Source organism: Neopsephotus bourkii, unplaced genomic scaffold (assembly GCF_033783945.1).
Source record: "Neopsephotus bourkii isolate Nb327-2 ecotype Australia unplaced genomic scaffold, CSIRO-AGI_Nbou_v1 NB_1767, whole genome shotgun sequence".
Taxonomy (NCBI): domain Eukaryota; kingdom Metazoa; phylum Chordata; class Aves; order Psittaciformes; family Psittacidae; genus Neopsephotus; species Neopsephotus bourkii.
In genome coordinates, this window is record NW_026902241.1 from 7,633,896 (window position 1) to 7,652,073 (window position 18,178).

At 40.0% G+C, this 18,178-nt stretch overlaps 1 long non-coding RNA gene across 1 annotated transcript in view; it reads right to left on the bottom strand.

Moving 5' to 3' along the window:
* The window catches only part of LOC133225780 (uncharacterized), a 42,160-nt gene that overhangs the window by 1,760 nt on the left and 22,222 nt on the right, over nucleotides 1-18,178 (bottom strand). The window lies entirely within an intron of this gene.

Consider the following 18,178-nt stretch of genomic DNA (forward strand, 5'->3'; position numbering starts at 1 on the left):
AACATTGCCAGAAAAAGTAGCTTCACTACTAAATAGGGTTTATGCAATATGAATATATATATATATATCACTACATACTGCATGGACAGGCAAAGGATGGCAGTAGATATAAGAGTAATGCTGGACCCTTCCCACTAAACATATTAGAAGACAGCCTCTGGTGCAGCTGGCACTAGCTAATATGCAGTTTAACTTGCACACCACACTCCCGAGTCCTAAATCCACTCTGTGCACCACTATAAGTGGTCTGAATATGGTTCTTCCACCCAAGATATCCTGATATGTTTTGTATAAGTAAAATTTTCTTTTTGTACTAGGTTTCTTATAAGGATCCTAAATTGTTTTGTGGAATTTATAAAGCTCATTAAGGTCTTGTACAATCAGTAAATATATTTTAAATTAATTGTAATACAATCATTGATAGCATCAGTATTTTGATCACTGAGATTCATCACAGAGATGGATGTGCTGTAGTATGGTTGAAATCCAGAGAAGGTCTGACATTCCAGAACAACACTACTTGATTGGGAAAAGATATGCAAGACAAAATCACATATATCAAAAGGACAGCAAAGAAGGCTTTTGTTTTCAGAAAATAATCTTTCTGAGGAGAAGAACTTGGAGTTATTGGATGATAAAAAGCTCAACATGAGCTGGCAGCATGCGCTTGTAGTCCAGAAAACCAACCGTATGCTGGGCTACATCAAAAGTAGTGTGACCAGCAGGTCAAGGGAAGTGATTCTTCCACTTTACTACGCTGTTGTGAGACCTCACATGGAGCACTGTGTTCAGCTTTGGGGCCCCCAACATAAGGACTTGGACCTGTTGCAGTGAGTCCAGAGGAGGGCCACAAAGAGGATGAGAGGGATAGAGCATCTCTTCTATGAAGACAGGCTGAGAGAGTTAGGCTTGTTCAGACTAGAGATGAGAAGGCTCAGGGGAGACCTTAGAGCAGCCTTTCAATACCTAAAGGGGCTTAGAGGAAATCTGGAGAAGGACTTTTTGCTAGGGCATGTAGTAGTAGGACAAGGGGAAATGGCTTCAAACTGAAAGAGGGTAGATTTATATTAGATATTAAGAAGAGGGTGGTGAGACACTGGCACAGCTTGCCCAGAGAAGCTGTGGCTGCCTCATCCCTGGCAGTGTTCAAGGCTAGGTTAAATGGGGCTTTGAGTAGCCTGAAGTTGAACCTAGTGGAAGGTGTCCCCCACCATGGCAGGAGGGGTGGAACTAGATGAGCTCTAAGGTCCCTTTCAACCCAAACCATTCTATGATTCTATGAATCTTCAAAATTAGTCTTTCTGACTAATCAGATTTGTCTGAAATAATCATGGGACCCTGGCAAGAATCTTTATTTTCTCCATTATCTAAATACTGAGCCTTTTAGCATGTGGCTGTGTACTGATCTAAAGGAATTAGGTCTCCCTAGTCACCTGCCAACATCAGTTCTGCAGTTTTCCTCAGTGACTTTTCTGTTGCATGTCTTTGCCTATCAATATCTATTGAGACTGGATGGAGCTTATGCCTCAGGATATTCTGTTATGGCAATTTAGCACCAATTCCTCTGCTGGCTGTGACATGAGGTCCTCAGAGAGAGATGTAGAAGGCATTTCTGAGTATCTGTTTTTCTCAGTATCAAGCCAAGACTTGTTTCTGCTCCTCAAAGATAAGTAGGGAAAAGAGAGGAAAGAAAAACAGGAATGGGAAGGAAAAAAATCATCCAAGCACATCCACGGGAAGGTTGTAGTTAATGAGGAGAAAATATGAAGAAAAGGACATGAATAGTACAGTGTGACTGAGCAGTGTCACTACCACAGGCCCGGTACAGACAAACAGGAGATTAAGGAGACAGGATTTAAAGTAATCATAGCCACTTTTTCTGTGGCTTTCTTTTCCTTTCAGTTAAAAAAAAACCCAAATGATCTCACTGTTTGTCAGTTTAGTTCTGTAATAGCGGTTTTGGCCTGCGCTGACTGGGCAGAGACAGCGGGGTCCCCTGTGGTCTCCTCCCCAGTTACCTGCATAGCTCCTAGTACCGAATTCAGCCCAGCAGTGAAGGGGAGGAAGGAGCATGCACTTGTCAGCTGGCGGCTCAAACAGCACTGCTAGATGTGTAAGGGAGCACCCACACTGCCTGACAAGGATGTTCCTTGCATATATGTTGCAAAGCTCACTGCGTACTCATTGACTAGATTTCGTATTTTGAAGCAATGGGCTCAGCCAGGCTTTTGTTCTCGCTGTGAATATGGTTATTCAGCTTTTCGTAGGATCTGACCTAAAGACCACCAACACAAAGATAGGGGCTCAAGGCAGGAAATGCTTGTAGGTTTCGCTTATATATGAACTGGAACAGAATATAAAATAACTCAAAAGGTAAGGTGTACAAATAACCATTTCTCATGCCAGTGTGCACAATGGATGGAATTAATAACATGCCTAATATTTTTGTTAGCTCAGAAAAGATGCTCTGGAGGCCTTTATTGATGACTGTGCTGCATTGTTATGTAGATGAGGCTTCCAATCCAAAAGTGATAAGTGGTGCAGTTCATACTGCATTTTTGTGGAACAAAGACAAATCTAGCCTTTTAGTACCTCTGTAGGGTTGACTTTTTGTCATCCTTTAGATTGGATAATTTGGGCTAGTCTTCTGCCTGGCATGAGCAATATAAATTTAGCAACAGCAGTCATAATATACCTAAGGATGTAGGCACATTAGGATCCAGACTCTCTGGATCATTTCTCATGTGCTTCCCACGAAGGAAATCTGGCTTGACATAGTTTTTGCATATAAACTGAGCAAAAACTATGTATTACAGTTCCACCCCCACTGCTACCCTAATGAATCCACTGGGCTTCATAAATATAGTTCCTTCAAAGAGATGCTGTCAATAGAAGCAGAAATCATTCTCTTCAGTGTGTGCTTAGAATTAGCTAAAGGCTAACCAAAATACCCCCAGCAGCTGGTGAGCACCTGGGATATGTATAGTTTCCAGATCAAAGGGAATTCATAGGGCTCCAAAACTATGCCAGAGTTGATTTGGTGGGCCACTGCAACTTGAAGTTGAGAGCAGCACACACTGTGTATTCATAAATATGTGTTTTCCACAGGAGTTTAAATTTTCCTTCATTTCAGGCTGTGTAGCTAGTTTGCACAACACAATTAACAGAATTTGTTGCTGCAACAGGAGTTTGCAGTAGTGATTCAAACAGGACACGAGTCACGAATGAATCTAATTCATCTTTTCCTAACTCTATGGACTTCTCAATGCTAGTGCAAGTAAAGGATTGTAAAAATCCTTTTTCTTTTTGTCAGTAAAGTGAAAGCTCTGCCTATGAATACATACACAAAGCACCTCTGCTGTAAAAGCAGCACCCATTTTACATTGTCACTTCTAGAAAAGGATTTGACTTCCCAGAGTGAGAGAATTCAACACAGTACGATTGTGGATCTTATTCAAACTAGCATCTTCAGCAATAAAGTAGTGAGTGTAATCCTTAGAGAGAGGTTTAACCATTTTAATCACAGTGGTACAATGCTGTCTGTAGGCAAGCGATAAAATAAATTTTGAGACCCTCTTCTGAGCAATAGCATTCCTATGTTCTCACTTCATACTTTTTTTTGCAACCTCCATGAATTAGGATGATTTATAACCTTCTGTTAACTTAGATGAAGGCAGAGTTTGCAGAGAACAGTGTGTATATTTTGGGAGAGTGCTCTGCAGCTCAGATCCCTTCCTTCACTTCTGACTTGTATACAGCAAAACTATTTGTTATTCAGTTTTCAAAGACAGCAAAATGTGTCGGCCTGTCACACTCTGTAAGTCTGCTGCCAACAGGAACTTCTGAAACAACCCATCTTTCCTTCATGGCTAACAAATAACAACTTCGAAAACCTAAACACTTGCCTTTTATGTTCTTCAGGAAACAAGAAACCAAGAACAAAAGAACTGAACATTATCCTCTTCCATGAAGATTCTTTTATGTGCTGGCACTTACAACCTTTTGGAATATTACCTTATTCTGCCTTCATTCACTATATCACCATTAGCTTTGTGTTCTGGATAATGTGGTTAAATTATTGTGAATGCTCTAGTTAAATTACAAATGTTGCCTTGGTTGCTAATCCACTGCTGAGTGCTTGTTACCTTCGATTGTGTGGCCGGTTACAGTTCACTGCCTTTTGTCCCTGTCTTCCCAGGATACTATCTCTAACCAATTACCAAGTCTGATGCTTTCTTGTTATTCTTCGTAGTTATTAAGCAGCAATCTTAGATTTCCTTTGGCATCATAGCAACAGTGCTAATAAAAACTGGATTGGACCTGGGAAGTAGAACCTATTTTTTTACCCACGGTGCAAGCCCAGATCAGCCTGCATCACAGTAGGCTTCCCTGCTTTGCCATGTCAGACCTTGGCTGAGATGCCAAAGCGGACTAATTAATGCTATTTCTGCTGCTGTCACCTACACCCAGGGAGGTAAACTCATACCACACAGCTGAAGTCATGCTATCAACTTTGTTGTGTTCCCATGCAGGCCTTCTGGATTTGAACCAGCAGCCACAACTGACTCTATAGCCTGCACAAATTCCTGGAGCTATCTACTGCCTTTACCATGGATCACTTCAGCAGCATCCAAAATAAGTCAGTAAACCAGTGGACAGAGCCAACTGGGAACTGAAATTTTTGTTTGCAGTCTATTGTACATTTCAATATGTTGTTCCCAGTTAGAATAAAAACTATGCCTAAAATAACCATTTTCTCCAATTGCCAATTCTTAAAATAGTATCAGTAAATGACCATTTAAAAATATTTTGCTCTGAATCATTTAACTTTGATTTTATACAACAATCAGTGCTGTAATAGTTCATCTTTAACATGCTTAATATCACAGACAGATAATGTATAGCAATCATTTACAATACTTTAAACATCTCATCAAAACTGAATTTTCCAGCATTTTATTTTGAATTTTCCCTAGAAAAAGTTAAAAATTGAACTTCTGCAAAATACTCTAATTTACATGAAACCACTTTTAATGGATAATTACTTTTCATCACTCAGTGTCTTTTCTAACACTCATAGGTTAGCCATACATACCTAGAACAGCAAAGGCTACTTACTCTGGATCTGGATCTTTCTCTCTTTTTCTCTGTGTTATCCTCAGGCTTGATTTGTCTGGTTTCTGGCCCTGCTGGGTGTCATGGCCCATGCCTCCTTTCCAAACACTGGGAGGGGGAAAGCACAGATGTGCTCATCTCAATGGGCTGGCAGCGACTCTCCCACTTAGGGACCTTCCAGTACCCTGGCCATATGTGTCAGGCAAGCCAGACTGCTTTACTTCAGAGTTGAAGCTAACACGAAAATTAGCAAAAGGCAGCAGATTCATGCATTGCCTCTAAGACAACTACTAAGATACTATCAAAGATCCACTGCTTGACATCTGTGTCCATAGGAATCCCTTTTCTCTGGTGTTGAAGCAGATGCCAGGCCTTGTATCTTTGGCAAGACAGAACACTTTTAAACTTTACTGCCTCCTATGTCTTAGATGCGCTTCCTTATCATCTTGTCTCTGCAGCAATTTACTACTTTGTAAGGGGTAATAGCACCAGTAATTCAAGTAGCTTTTTACTTTGGCTTTCTCTGTGGAATGATTCTCATGTGAAACCCACTGCTTTCTGCTGTCTTGGCAGAGCAACTGTCGATGCTGCAAAGGAACAAGAGCACTTACCTGTAGAGAGGCAGGAGCAGGGATTCAACTCAGAGGGAATGTTTGTTTTGTCTACACCACAGAGAAGAGCCATGCTGAAAAAGATGGCTTACAAGGTATAGATGAACAATGAACTAGATTTTCCTTAGTGGCAGGCAAGAGCACATGGCATTTGATGTTTCTCAGTCATGTTAGATTCTGCCTAGTGGTAAACAGTCCTTTCAAACAGTCCTTACAAACCCCTGCTGGTCTGCGAAGCCATTCTGATTTCTGTGGCAAAAGACATGAAGGACTTCTCATTGCTGGCAACAAAACCACTCAGGCAGGGCACTTTTTTATAGAAGAACAGGCTGAATTTTATAACAGAAGAAAATATTTCAACCCCCAACCCCCCCCCCCAAAACAAAACAAAACAAAACAAAAAAGCTCTCTATAACATGGCATTCAACTATATTTTAGCTACATTTTACATAAATCTGAAGCAAAATTAAAATGCTGAATGCCATTTCAATTTGAAAGTTTAATTTCATTTTTACAGTTGAAAATACTGTACTCATGAAAACGCATGATTTATAGAATCATGCTGCCTGCATACCAGCTTAAGAGTGCCTTCCTTAAATTTGAATCTCTTGCCTGAGTTCAGCCAAATTTGACAAAGATACAGAGCCCTCAGAAATAATGAAGGCTCAGCAGATTTCTTGACTATCTTCAGAGCAGCCTTTGGGTAGCTGTGCAGAAAGAGTGAGACCCTGTCAGAGGCTCTAGGAAGAAGAGGCAGCAATGTGAGTTCACCTGTTACATGTCAAAGAGTTTGCACAAGAAAAAGACATTATAAAATGTTCCAGAACTTGGAAATTTTCCATTAGACCTCTAAATAACTGCAAATTCAAATCCACTAGAAAACAGCAACCCTACATCCACATCTTACAGAACTGTTTTTCCTCTTTTTGTTATATCTTTTTTGCTTTCTATCCCTAAATGTAATACAAAAAAGAAAGGCATGTACCGTTCCCTGTCCTCCAATTTCTTTTCTTTCTCTACTCATATTTTTTCAAAATTCACCCCAGGGACAAGTTTTCAAATGAAAAAATGAGATTGAAGGTCTGTAACTGATGCTTGCTAACTTTTGCAATCTCCAGGAATGTTTGTGAAAGAGGACTTAGCAAAAAATAAGCTTAGATTTACAGGGAATTTTTCTTTTAGAGCAGGAAAAAGGTAAAATTTCTTGGAGAAAGAGGAAAATAAAAATCCTTAATTTCCAAAACAAAATTATAATAGGGAAAAAAATTAAAGAGGTCCATATGGATTCCCTGACTTGAAAATAATTTAAAACTTCTATGTTTTGCTGTTTTAAGAAATAAAACTGAAAGGTCCAATAACTTGGTCATCAAGTTATTTAAGTTATTAAGTAAGTTTGTATGGTCATTCCCACACAAAAGCAGAAACATCCCTTATAGTATATTTCCCATGATAGGCTGCTCTTTTAACACATATGCTTATTAGTGACACCTGAAATATGTGACCCCAGCTTTTAATCCCTGAAGGCAGTTTGTTACAAGTATGCATGTTGATAACGGCTAACATGTATTTATATCTTAACTTTCAATGCCCAAAAGGCACATAAGTCTTTCCTTATAAATAACACTTAAATACAGTTTTGGATGCTAACAGCTGTTTTGCCATTAACTTCTCTCAGGCCAAGAAGGCAATGAAGATTTTAATTATGCAGGTCATTTGTGGAAAGCCTTCCCAAAGCCCAGTGGGATAACTCTCACTTATTGGAAATTTCATGTTTCCACATATCTGAATATGAGCCAATTTTTCTTTTCCCTTCTATTAAGATAGGCTATTCACGTTTGGACCGCAGCAAGGACAAGGGATTTTAGACTACCGTATACCTAATTCCTGCTTTCCTCTTCTTATGAGTATTATTTTTTCTTCCTTTTTTTTCTTCCCTTTGGGAATAAGATTATCTACTGTTTTAAAGATGATCTCAGTTTTCTGAGACCACCTCATCTGGGTAGCTTGGTGAGTCGATTTTCTAGGAAACAGTGAAGTGCAAAGCACAAATGGAATTGCTTTAACAGCTATCAGGATGGGATCTGCATGAAATTCCCCCCACTGTCTCAGCTGTTCTCACTATATGCCAAATCACAGTTTCAGATAGCTGAAATAAATAGATTCATCTCTTCAGACTTTGATTAGGCTGCTACAGAACTCTGAGCTTTCCAAAGACAAAGGTGCCTTCCATAGTCCTATACAAATTCCAGAGAATTTGGATTTACAACCTGTACAAAGTTTCAGAAAAACAAAGGTGTATCACATTGAAAAACATTATCCTGTTCCAACTGGCATGGCTTCTGCCACGAACTGGGGTTTGTTTGAAAGCAGACAGTATGACCCACAGCTGACACTCAGGAGTCTCCCCATCCGATATCACAGTGAGAAATTAAAAACAAGAACAAAAAAGTATACATTTAAATTCCCAAGTGCCAGGTATAAGCAGTTCATCTGCACAATCTGGGTCTACTTCAGCCTTACAGAATTACATATAATCTACCCTTCCAGAGCACATCTCCTGGTAGCTTCCTGATAGCCTGCTGCAGGACAGACTGGCAGGTGATGCCCTGTATGTGCCTTTCCACTCACACGACCTCATCTGCACCACTCATTTGGGATAACGTCAACATCCCAAACAGAAGGGGTACTGGGACCTCCCAGTTCCTACCTGTGTTCTGAAACTCTGGATTAGTGATGGGTAACATTAATCCTCACAACACTGAGGGAGATTACCTGACATTTAGGAAGCCTGGAGGGCAAAGCATGCCCAGTCTTTACCAGCTGGTGGAAGACGGCTGGGCATTACAGAGCTCCAGAAGCCCACGACCATACCAACCTCCTCCAGACCAGGAGGAGCAGTGTCCCAGGGGCAAGCCTAAACCCAGCTGAGCACCTGTTGAGAGCTGTCGTTGCAGTTATTGTGGACTTCCTATTACTGTGTAATCTTTGATTCAGGGAGCACCACCGGTTACTGTCCATGCAGACCCCTCTGTCACAAGCTCAGCAGTGTGTCCCTTAAATGACGGGCATGTACCAGTCATATAACAGCAGATACAGACAGACCACATTGAACTCCAGCAAGCCTGTGAAGTTTTGCTCAGCTCTGCTGAGCATTCTGCTGGCTATGAAGCATGTGAGTTTCACAGATATTCTGGGTTTTGGGATGGTTTTATTCTACTGTCATGTGTTTACCAGCTCTGTTTCCAGAAGATCATCACAGAGCCCTCAAATAGCAGTGACTTTTAATTGCTACTATCTATATGGAATTTGAACCAGTAACCAAGAGATTAAAGAAACCATTCCTGATCCCATTACCCATCTCCTGAGTCCACCAGTCCCCGAAGAATGTGATTCATTAACTGAACTGCTCTTTTGCTGACTCTATTTTTCCAGCACCTAATAACCTGCATGAAATGACAATATTTTTCCCATTCTCACTATATGTATGTCAGATACTTATGTATCTCCAGTCATTTTGCTAGCTAGCCTCATAGGAGTTGTGCAAATGGCATTATCAAAATTGCATCTCCCTGATTCATTATTTCCAATTTTATAAAATAGCTGAGTTAGTGAAGACACTATCAAAGGGGTTTTTAAATAAACATGCTTAATCTTCTGGAGATTAAAAGAGATAGTATGGGTGACATATAATGACTGTTTTACCCCAAAGCCATCAGAAATACAGCGTAAAAGGAAAGCACATCAAACAAATAGTCACAATAGAGAGCATTTCGATAAGAAGATAATCACACTGCAGGATTTGCTTCATCTAAATATTTCCCTATATGAAAAACAAAACACAATTATACTCCACAGTCTGTTTAAAAAGAAAAAAAATGAAATGCAGTTAATATCTAAACTAATTTATTTTAAAATTAATTCCTAGAACTTAAAGTTGTCCAACAGACAAAAATTAAAATAATTTAAGAAACTAGGAAAAAAAAAGGCAAGATCAATTTCTAGCATGATACAAATTTTTATTGATAAGAGTAAAACAATTAGGCAATGTGCCTCTAACCAGATATCAAGAAAATTACACTGACTGTCTGATTATCTTAGTATTTTTCCCAGAGAATGTATGGTATTCAGAACAAACACATGGCCTGCCAAGGTACAAACTCATGGGAAGCAGTGTCGATTCAACTCTGTAGAAAAGGAATTAATTTAATAAATCACAAATCCTTCTGCTACTCATGCTGACTGAAAAGGGATGGCTGATGCAGGATAATGCCCAATTTTCACACACTGTGCTGGGCTATTAGATATACAGGTGTTAATAAGTTCTGTCCAGATCCTCTGTTGGTGTAACTGGCATAAATCAACTGAAGTAAATTGAGGTATTCAAATTTACTTAGGTAGCTGGGAGAAAATCACATATTCATTTGCAGCCTGAGAAGCCCAGAGAAGGGTATTTTAAGGCATATTTTGTTCTTTGAAGTTAGGAATGTGATCAACTCTTCCAACAGATGCAATCTCTTTGCGACTAATGGCTTTTCCACTGACTAAATATTTGGACTCATGCTCCATAGGGCCCAAGCTTCCTGCCAGATTTTCACTAACCAAGATCTCATTTCTATTGTGTAATTATTCTGTTAATTAAGTTTTCACACATTTCAGTCATGTGCACTGTGGCATTTGACCTGTCCCCAAATCATTCTACAAACACAACAAGCCAAAGCAGGAAAAAATTCAGAAATGGTACCTGCCTATGCACTTTTGCTAAAAATTTTGGGTCGTGCCTCTTGCCAGATGATCGCCCATATAGCCACCTGACTAGCACATAGCCTAGCTTAGTAAGGCCCAATGCTTTCCAAACAGACAAAGCCAAAGGCATCAAAGCACCCTGGATCACCCACAGCATGTGGGAAGGAAGAGCTTTGCTCGATCCCGTAAAAGACTAGGCTTGAATCCACTCCCTCCCTTCCTTTGTCCCCAGGCATTTTGTTTTTAATAAATTTTGGTAAGATAGCTTCAAGTACTGCAGACTCAAACCCACCTGTCTAATATTGCTTGTTTACCTGGCATTACAATAAAACACCATGGGTAAAGGAGCCCCACCACAGACTTCATATCAGTCACCACCTATGAGCAGTACGTCCTATGTTCACATCAGCATCAGGAGAGGAGAAATAAGAGGTCACCTCCCTTTTGCTTGAAGCTATGGACAAAAGATTTTTACTCTGACTTCTTTCAGCCCAGGTTGTATGACAAACACATTTGGTATCAAACAGTTGATGGGCTTGCAGCCACTGCTGGAAAGGCAGCAGTTACAGACCATTGCAAGTCAGTCTAATGCCTCAATCTGTTGAACAACTCTCAGCTAGTTCCGATGCCAGATTAATCTCTGCTGGGCTATGAGGGTATTGCCTGTAGTCCACTGCACATATTGACAATGAACAAAGTCTTGGATCAGAGTCCCAGATATCCAGAATTCCCAGTGAGTGTTTAGACTTAAATACAGGGATGACCCAGAACCTCACGGCTTTTGAACAGTACTTATTTTAGCTCTTAATACAGCTAGAAAACACAAAGTTGTTCAGACTAGGAAAATGTTCCTTGCAATTGATGGCTGGGTTATACTTGCAGTGTACTGGGTGTTCAATGGAATCAAGCTAGACAGCTTGTGATGGCTAGAGCCTTGCCCTCCTGGTAACTGAAGAGTCATAAAAAGTAGAGGGAGGTATGTGGCCCTTGAATTTAGTGTCAAAAAAGGTTCTGTAGCTCTGTAGTACCAATAGGACTTCTCAGAAATAGTAAAGTATATCAGATTCTTGTTGGCATAAAAAAAATAATTAAAAAAATATACCAACTGCTTGATATTCAAACATGGCAGTCACATATTTGGATTGACATGAATGAGAAAGGTTTCTCAGTCATTTCAGTGGGAACTTGGATGAAAGAAACCGATCGGAAGGTTTCTTCCACTGCTTTTTTTAACACTGCCTCCAAGGTACTTTTCTGTCTTCTCTTTTTTTTTATACAACTTATCAATATGTGTTTCAGAGTTTTCTACTTTAATGTTTGAACACATCTTTTTTAAAAGGGAGCATGATCAGTTTCTGAGGATGCTATTTAGTGGTACAGAAAAGCAGCCACAGACTGTGAGGAAAGTTTTCAAAAGCCCATGGGAAGTGACAGGGATGGAAAGCTGATCTTTTCACAGCAAGTCAGTCCTTGGCAGCTTTCAGGTTACACCCAGCTGGTATATATTGTAGCCTTTCACGGGTGCCAGGTGGTTCTCTGGACTAGGATGGATCTCTATTACCAGTCCTGAAGGCAGGCCCAACATTGTACATTATTACAGTCCCTCATCAAAATGAAAACCCCAGTTCTGATTTTCACTTCAAAAAACACTTGAGTTTATTTATCCCACCTTTTAACCAGGCAGGCATCACTTCTCATATGGCTAAAGCTTAACCTAGGAAAAAAACTGAGTACAAGTTGAAGAGAAGAATCCTACTTGACTTAAGCAAAAGAAGAGTGGTTTTATTCTTGATTTCAGGCAAGAGGCAGTTTGATCTTAATCATATTGTGTTATAGCCTACTTTCAAATTAGGACACTAAGAGTTCTTCCACTTTTGTTTATGCACATCTTCAGTAGGCATTTCAGTTTTGAAATAAGATTAATAATCTGTACAAAAACACACAGCTAAGAATAAAAGAAGCAATTAGGGTTACATTCAGGTGAGCACTCCACTCTAAAATAATAAGAATTAAAATAATTATACAGTTCAAGGATAATAAAAGCTAATGTCTCCCTTGAGAATCTTCAGTTCCTCTCCTGGTCCTTATTTCTAATTAATCCTTGAATCCTTTCGTAGGTTAATACAATTAACAATAGGGATAAACTCGGTAGTGTTTAGCCAACTGGGCCTGCAGAACTTCCTTTTCTTTGCTATGACCAGCAGGGGTCTGAGGAAACACTGCCACCCTCTGAAACTTGCTTTGTTCTAGCATCAGCCGATGACATGAACACTCAGACACCTTCCTTCTCACCGCGCTGAGGCTATCAGAGAGGGAAAATCAGTTTAGTTCAGTATTTAAAAAAACCCAAACGTACCACAGAAACCATGTTTGCTCCCCGCACACACACTTCCTGTCTTCTCGTTGTACTGTGACTATCCAAAATTAATACTGCCAGCATGTCCTCAAAAATGTACACTATTCTCGCAAAAACCTCAGCATTAGATTTAAATCCCCAAATGCGCATATGAAAAGCATATTTTTCCCACAGGAATATAAATATCAAAATGGTTTGTAGGATGAGTCTCTACTCAGCATGAAACATTGATTTCTCTTGTCTTCTCGTCCCACCCTTATTTTACCAGCCTGCTGCTGTTTCTAGCTTTTCCAGCTCTTTCCATCTAGATTTGAATCAGAAACACATGGGTGATGCCCTCCCTGCTTTTGCCTCTTTTGTTACATGTTCATTAGCTTTTTGAGCTTCATATTACAGTCATCATGGATAAATATGTAATTCATATTTTCCTTTTAATCACCCAAAAATGTATAGTCAGGACTCAGTGTACTTCTTTTCCTGATCACAGGTAAAATATATATGCATCATTGGCTTCTCTGTTCCCTTTCATCTCTCTTTTTTTGGTGTTTTCTCCTTCCATGCTCATGTCACTGGGGAATCTCAACAGTGGGTAACTGGCTATGGGTCCTCTAGCTTCCAGTGTCCTATTGACCTCAACACCACAGCTGAACTTGGCTTTCCACCCCTTGTTCCATGTTCAAAGCTTTTTAGATCATGTTCTTCCCCTCTAGATAACTGCTTGTAGGCATTTACCTTCCACTGAATAGCTCTCCATCAACAAGGAGACAGAAAAATAGGCCCTGATGGAATACCTCTGTGAAACTTGTGTTTCCCCAGAAAACGAGACTGGTATCCTGGTCACATCCTGCAGACGTCCTGCGAGCACTGAAAGAGCCTGAAAGACTGCATTCAGCCCTAGATGTTATTTTCCTTTCTGCAGAATCTCAGAAGGTTTCCAAAATGATGCTTTTGTTTTCCAGGCCCATGGGTTTTTTTAGCTTGAAATTGAAAAGAAACAATAAAATGAGACTGGTTATTTTTAGCAAAGAATTGATTACAGAGTATAAATAGTGTAAATTGAGAAACAAAAGGGCCATTTTTAAAAGGTTTCTGATTAAATCTATATCCTCACTGTCTTCTATCACAGCGTGGCCATGCCTTCTGTGGTTCCTTTCTCTATTTTTAAAAACATCCATAGTTCTGTGAAGGACTTATGAAGTAAAAACGATCGTCTGTGTGGTTATACATTCAAAATATGTGAATGCAGAGTAGAAGTCTGAAATGAAAGGGCTTATTAATAACATTTTGTATTCATACAGCAATAAGAAAAGGCTTCTTTTGTTCATCCCTTGATCGTCTTTTTCTTTTCAATTACCTTTTCTAAAGGATATTTAATGTTTTCTCTGGATTTCAGCAGGTCTCCAGTTAAAAAGAAAACAAGACAAAACACTTTCAATCTTGGGTAGGTTTTCCTGTGACTTTTTCTCTCTCATTTCATCTATTTGTTAATGAAGCTCCTGGTACCTGATAATCAGAATTGAGAAAAGCTAATTTTTGTGAGAGACAACAACTCATGCCTCCTGGTACCAGTTCTTCATACTGGCCACTATACCAGGACTTCCCCCCAGTTTGAAACCTCAGAGGGACCTTGGTCTGGGCTCACTGAGCTGGAGAAATCACCCCTTCTGGTGCTCTCCTACAGTCCTGCTCTTCAGTGATCCCCACTGCAGAGCTTTCCCCAGCTGCAGAGATGTACCCTCACCACATTGCCCAATTGGTGGTGGTGGAGCAGGAAAGCACATGGGAGATCAGTGTGAGGGGTTTTGTTCTCCCCTATTCTCTTCTGTTGTGCTACTTCTCCTCCTACTGCCTCTGCCCACAGATTATACTCCTAAGTCTCCCAGCAGTTTTCCCTGTAGTATTCTGCAAGAGATGATTTTCCTACAATACTGTTGCACTCCATCTTCTTCCAAACTGGAGTAAAACAGTCCAGATTTTATGAGGTTATCACGAAATGAGGGGTTCTAAACTGAGTCAAGCCTATATGAAAACAAGAATGTCACCTTCTACCAGAATCCAGTAGAAAAGTATCAAAGGAAGGAACATGCTCTACATATATGAGTATTCTTTCCAATCAGCTTGTCTGCAGGACTACAATATAAATATGGCAGTGATGTAGGTCATGCACTCATTGAGAATTAATAGTAAATCTTTCCATGATCCTTGGGCTTTGGCTGCTGCTGGAAAGGAAACTCGAGTGAAAAAAGAGAGGAGTGCCTCCAGATAATTTTGTACAAGTAATAAATGATCCTTAACCCATCATTTCAAACTGAACGTACAGCCCAGGGCAGAACTTTCTGGCTGTATACAAAGAAAGGCTTTTCATTTTACTGTAATATTGGAGCAGATAGTCAACATTAATTAATTTATCTTTGCATTATTTCTTGTCTAGCTTTACTGTTTATATGGAACTGACACTAATATGAGTTTACACATGTATTACAAGAGATCATCTATATTTCAGCTCGGGGACAATGTTTCTGGTATTTGGGTTTGTCGAATTCTAATTAACGCCAGCCTCAGAACAAACCACTTCTTTAAAAAAGTCCAAACAAACAAAAAAATTAAATAATATGGTGTTTGATGGGTATAAGAGGAAATGACACTATTTTTTTAAATCAGGATTACTAGTAAAATAATAGTCAAACACAAGCTTCTTGAATGTACATTCAGGAAAGCAAACATAAAAGCCTGAAGAATAGACAGATATAAATGAGTTAAAAGCAGCATCATTTGGGTGGTGCTGTAAACTCTCCAAAGACAATTTACAGCCCTTATGAAAGGGCTGTAAATGACCTCCTGACTGACTGGGATCAGTCAAGGTAACTTTGAGACACTCTGCGCTAGGAAAACAAATGGGTTTTGGGTCTGAAAAGTTTATTATATCCTGGTTCCTACATACCAAGTGGAAAAATAGGCCGTTTAGAGAAAAGCCGTATGCAGTTAGATGGTTTCAGTACCTCTCAGTATCTTGCTGCTCTTGATCAATAACACAACTTTATACACTCGGCTGGCTCACCAATGTTGCACTTTCTCACCCCTCCCAGAAATATGGTTCGTTAGTCTTTAAAATGTTCTGAGGGTCAGCATAGTGAAGGAGAAAACGGGGTCAGAAGACCAGCTGATTTGTGATGGGTTATTCTGTTTCCTCCCTGATCATGCGTTGTTAAGTTGCTAAGAAGTTCTGTTATGAAAGAGCTTTTAATAACTATCTCTTTTACATGGGCAGTCAAGCTTTTCTTGGCTATGGACTTTTTGCAGGAGACTTGGTGCCCTGATGTAGGGAAATGAGTGCTTAAGCAGCTATTTTTACGGGTCTATAATTTTATCTCACTTTTTTTTTCCCTGTGATTTTTCTAAGTCAGATACTTTAACAAGTAACCCACCTCCTCCTTCAAGTCAGAGAGCTATTATTTTTTAACAAAGCCAACTGATTGCTGCCAGCTTTCTATTTAGCGGCTATTTCAAGTATTTATCCCAGTCAGCTGCTATTGAAAGCTTATAACATTGTAAAGAAAGATATAGCTGCATATTGAGCAGGCCTGTGTCACTGCATGCTCTCTCTGCAGTTTGCTAATCCTCCCTTGCTCTCCAGTCCAGTTCATTATAGGAAGCCCAGATTCAACCTTTTGTACTGAGATCTTACATGTTCAGGATAAGAAAGAACACTCTCCCTTATGTCAACATATGGGCTAGGCCACTTTCAGTCTGTCCTTATATGTACAGACAAGGAGGGAAAACACAAGGAGGGCAACACCACAGAAAGAAGTCTCACTGTCTCTTGTCTTAGCCGCTCATGTCCAACATTTCCCATGTGTTAGCACAAGTGTGTGATCTGCCACATAGAATCATGAATCAGTGAATAAATCTGGTTAAAAACTGTTCCAATATAAAGAGAATGAAATTATTTTTAAACTGGAAAGGTTTTCTCACTTTGCTGTGAATGTTGCTGCACACTGAGGAAAATTTCACCCAGGGCACTGTTAGTGAGCAGTGGTTGAACAGAATAATTGATTGTGCTATGTTGACCCTCGATGGACCCTCAGGTGCCCATCAAGCCTGTTCTATCACTTCCCTCCTCAGCTCAACAGTGGAGAGAAAATATAGGGAAAGGCTAGTGGGTTACTATAAGGACAGGGAGAGGTCACCCACCAATTACTATCATAGGCAAAAGTGTTGACTTTGGGAAATGAGTTTAATTTCTGACTAATCAAATCAGAGTAGAATAATGAGAAATGAAATAAAACCTTAAAATACCCTTCCCTCGACCCCTCCCTTCTTCCCGGGCTTAGCTTTACTCTTGAACTCTCTACCTCCTCCCCCACAAGGGCAAACGGAATGGAAAAAGAGAGTTGCAGCCAGTTCATCACATTGTTTTTGCTACTCTTCTTCCCTGGAGGAGGAATCTCTACACTCTTCCCCTGCTTCAGCATGGGGTCCCTCCCATGGGAGACAATCCTCCACAAACTTCTCCAACATGAGTCCTTCCCATGGTCTGCAGCAAACAGCTCCAGTCCCATCCTTCAGGAGCAGACTGCGCCAGTGTGGGTCCCCTATGGGGTCACACATACTACCAGCAAACTTGCTCCTCTCTCCATAGGGCCATAGGTCCGTCTAGAAACCTGCTTCAGCAAAGGCTTCCCACGGTGTCACAGTCTCCTTTGGGCATGCCCACGCTCTGATGTGGGGTCCTTCATGGGCTGCAGGTGGATATCTGCTTCACTGTGGACCTCCATGGGATCTATTTGACATGGGAGAAGCTTCCAGCAACTTCTTACAGAGGCCACCCTTGTAGTCCCCTTCAGCTACCAAAGCCTTGCTACACAAGCCAAATACATTAATACATATACTGTTTTTATGCATTTTCGTTTTGGCAACAAGCTTGTTTGAATACTACCTCGTAATAAGAGATCTGATCTTGCGATCAGGTACCAGCAGGAATGAAAACTAAGTGTTGAGAATAAAAATTGCCTCAAGAAACCAATCAGAACATGGTAATATCAAAGAAATCCCCATGCTTTCTTGTTTCCTGACATTGGGTGTCATTGGAGTTCTGTGTTCACTTTGCTTTGGGAATCAGAGATAAATGACACTGAAACATCAAACTAATTGCTTTGCAGTCTCTGCCAGATTACTCATTAGCTGACCATCATTTCTAAGAGACTTTACTTTCTAAATTACATTCAATTAATTGCAATTGCCCTTAATTTGAATATAAGACCCCTCTCCTCAAGACATTATCCACTAAAAAAAGAATTTTTGACACTAATCTCCCAGTGTTCCTTTTTTATTATTATTTCTTTATGCAGTAGTC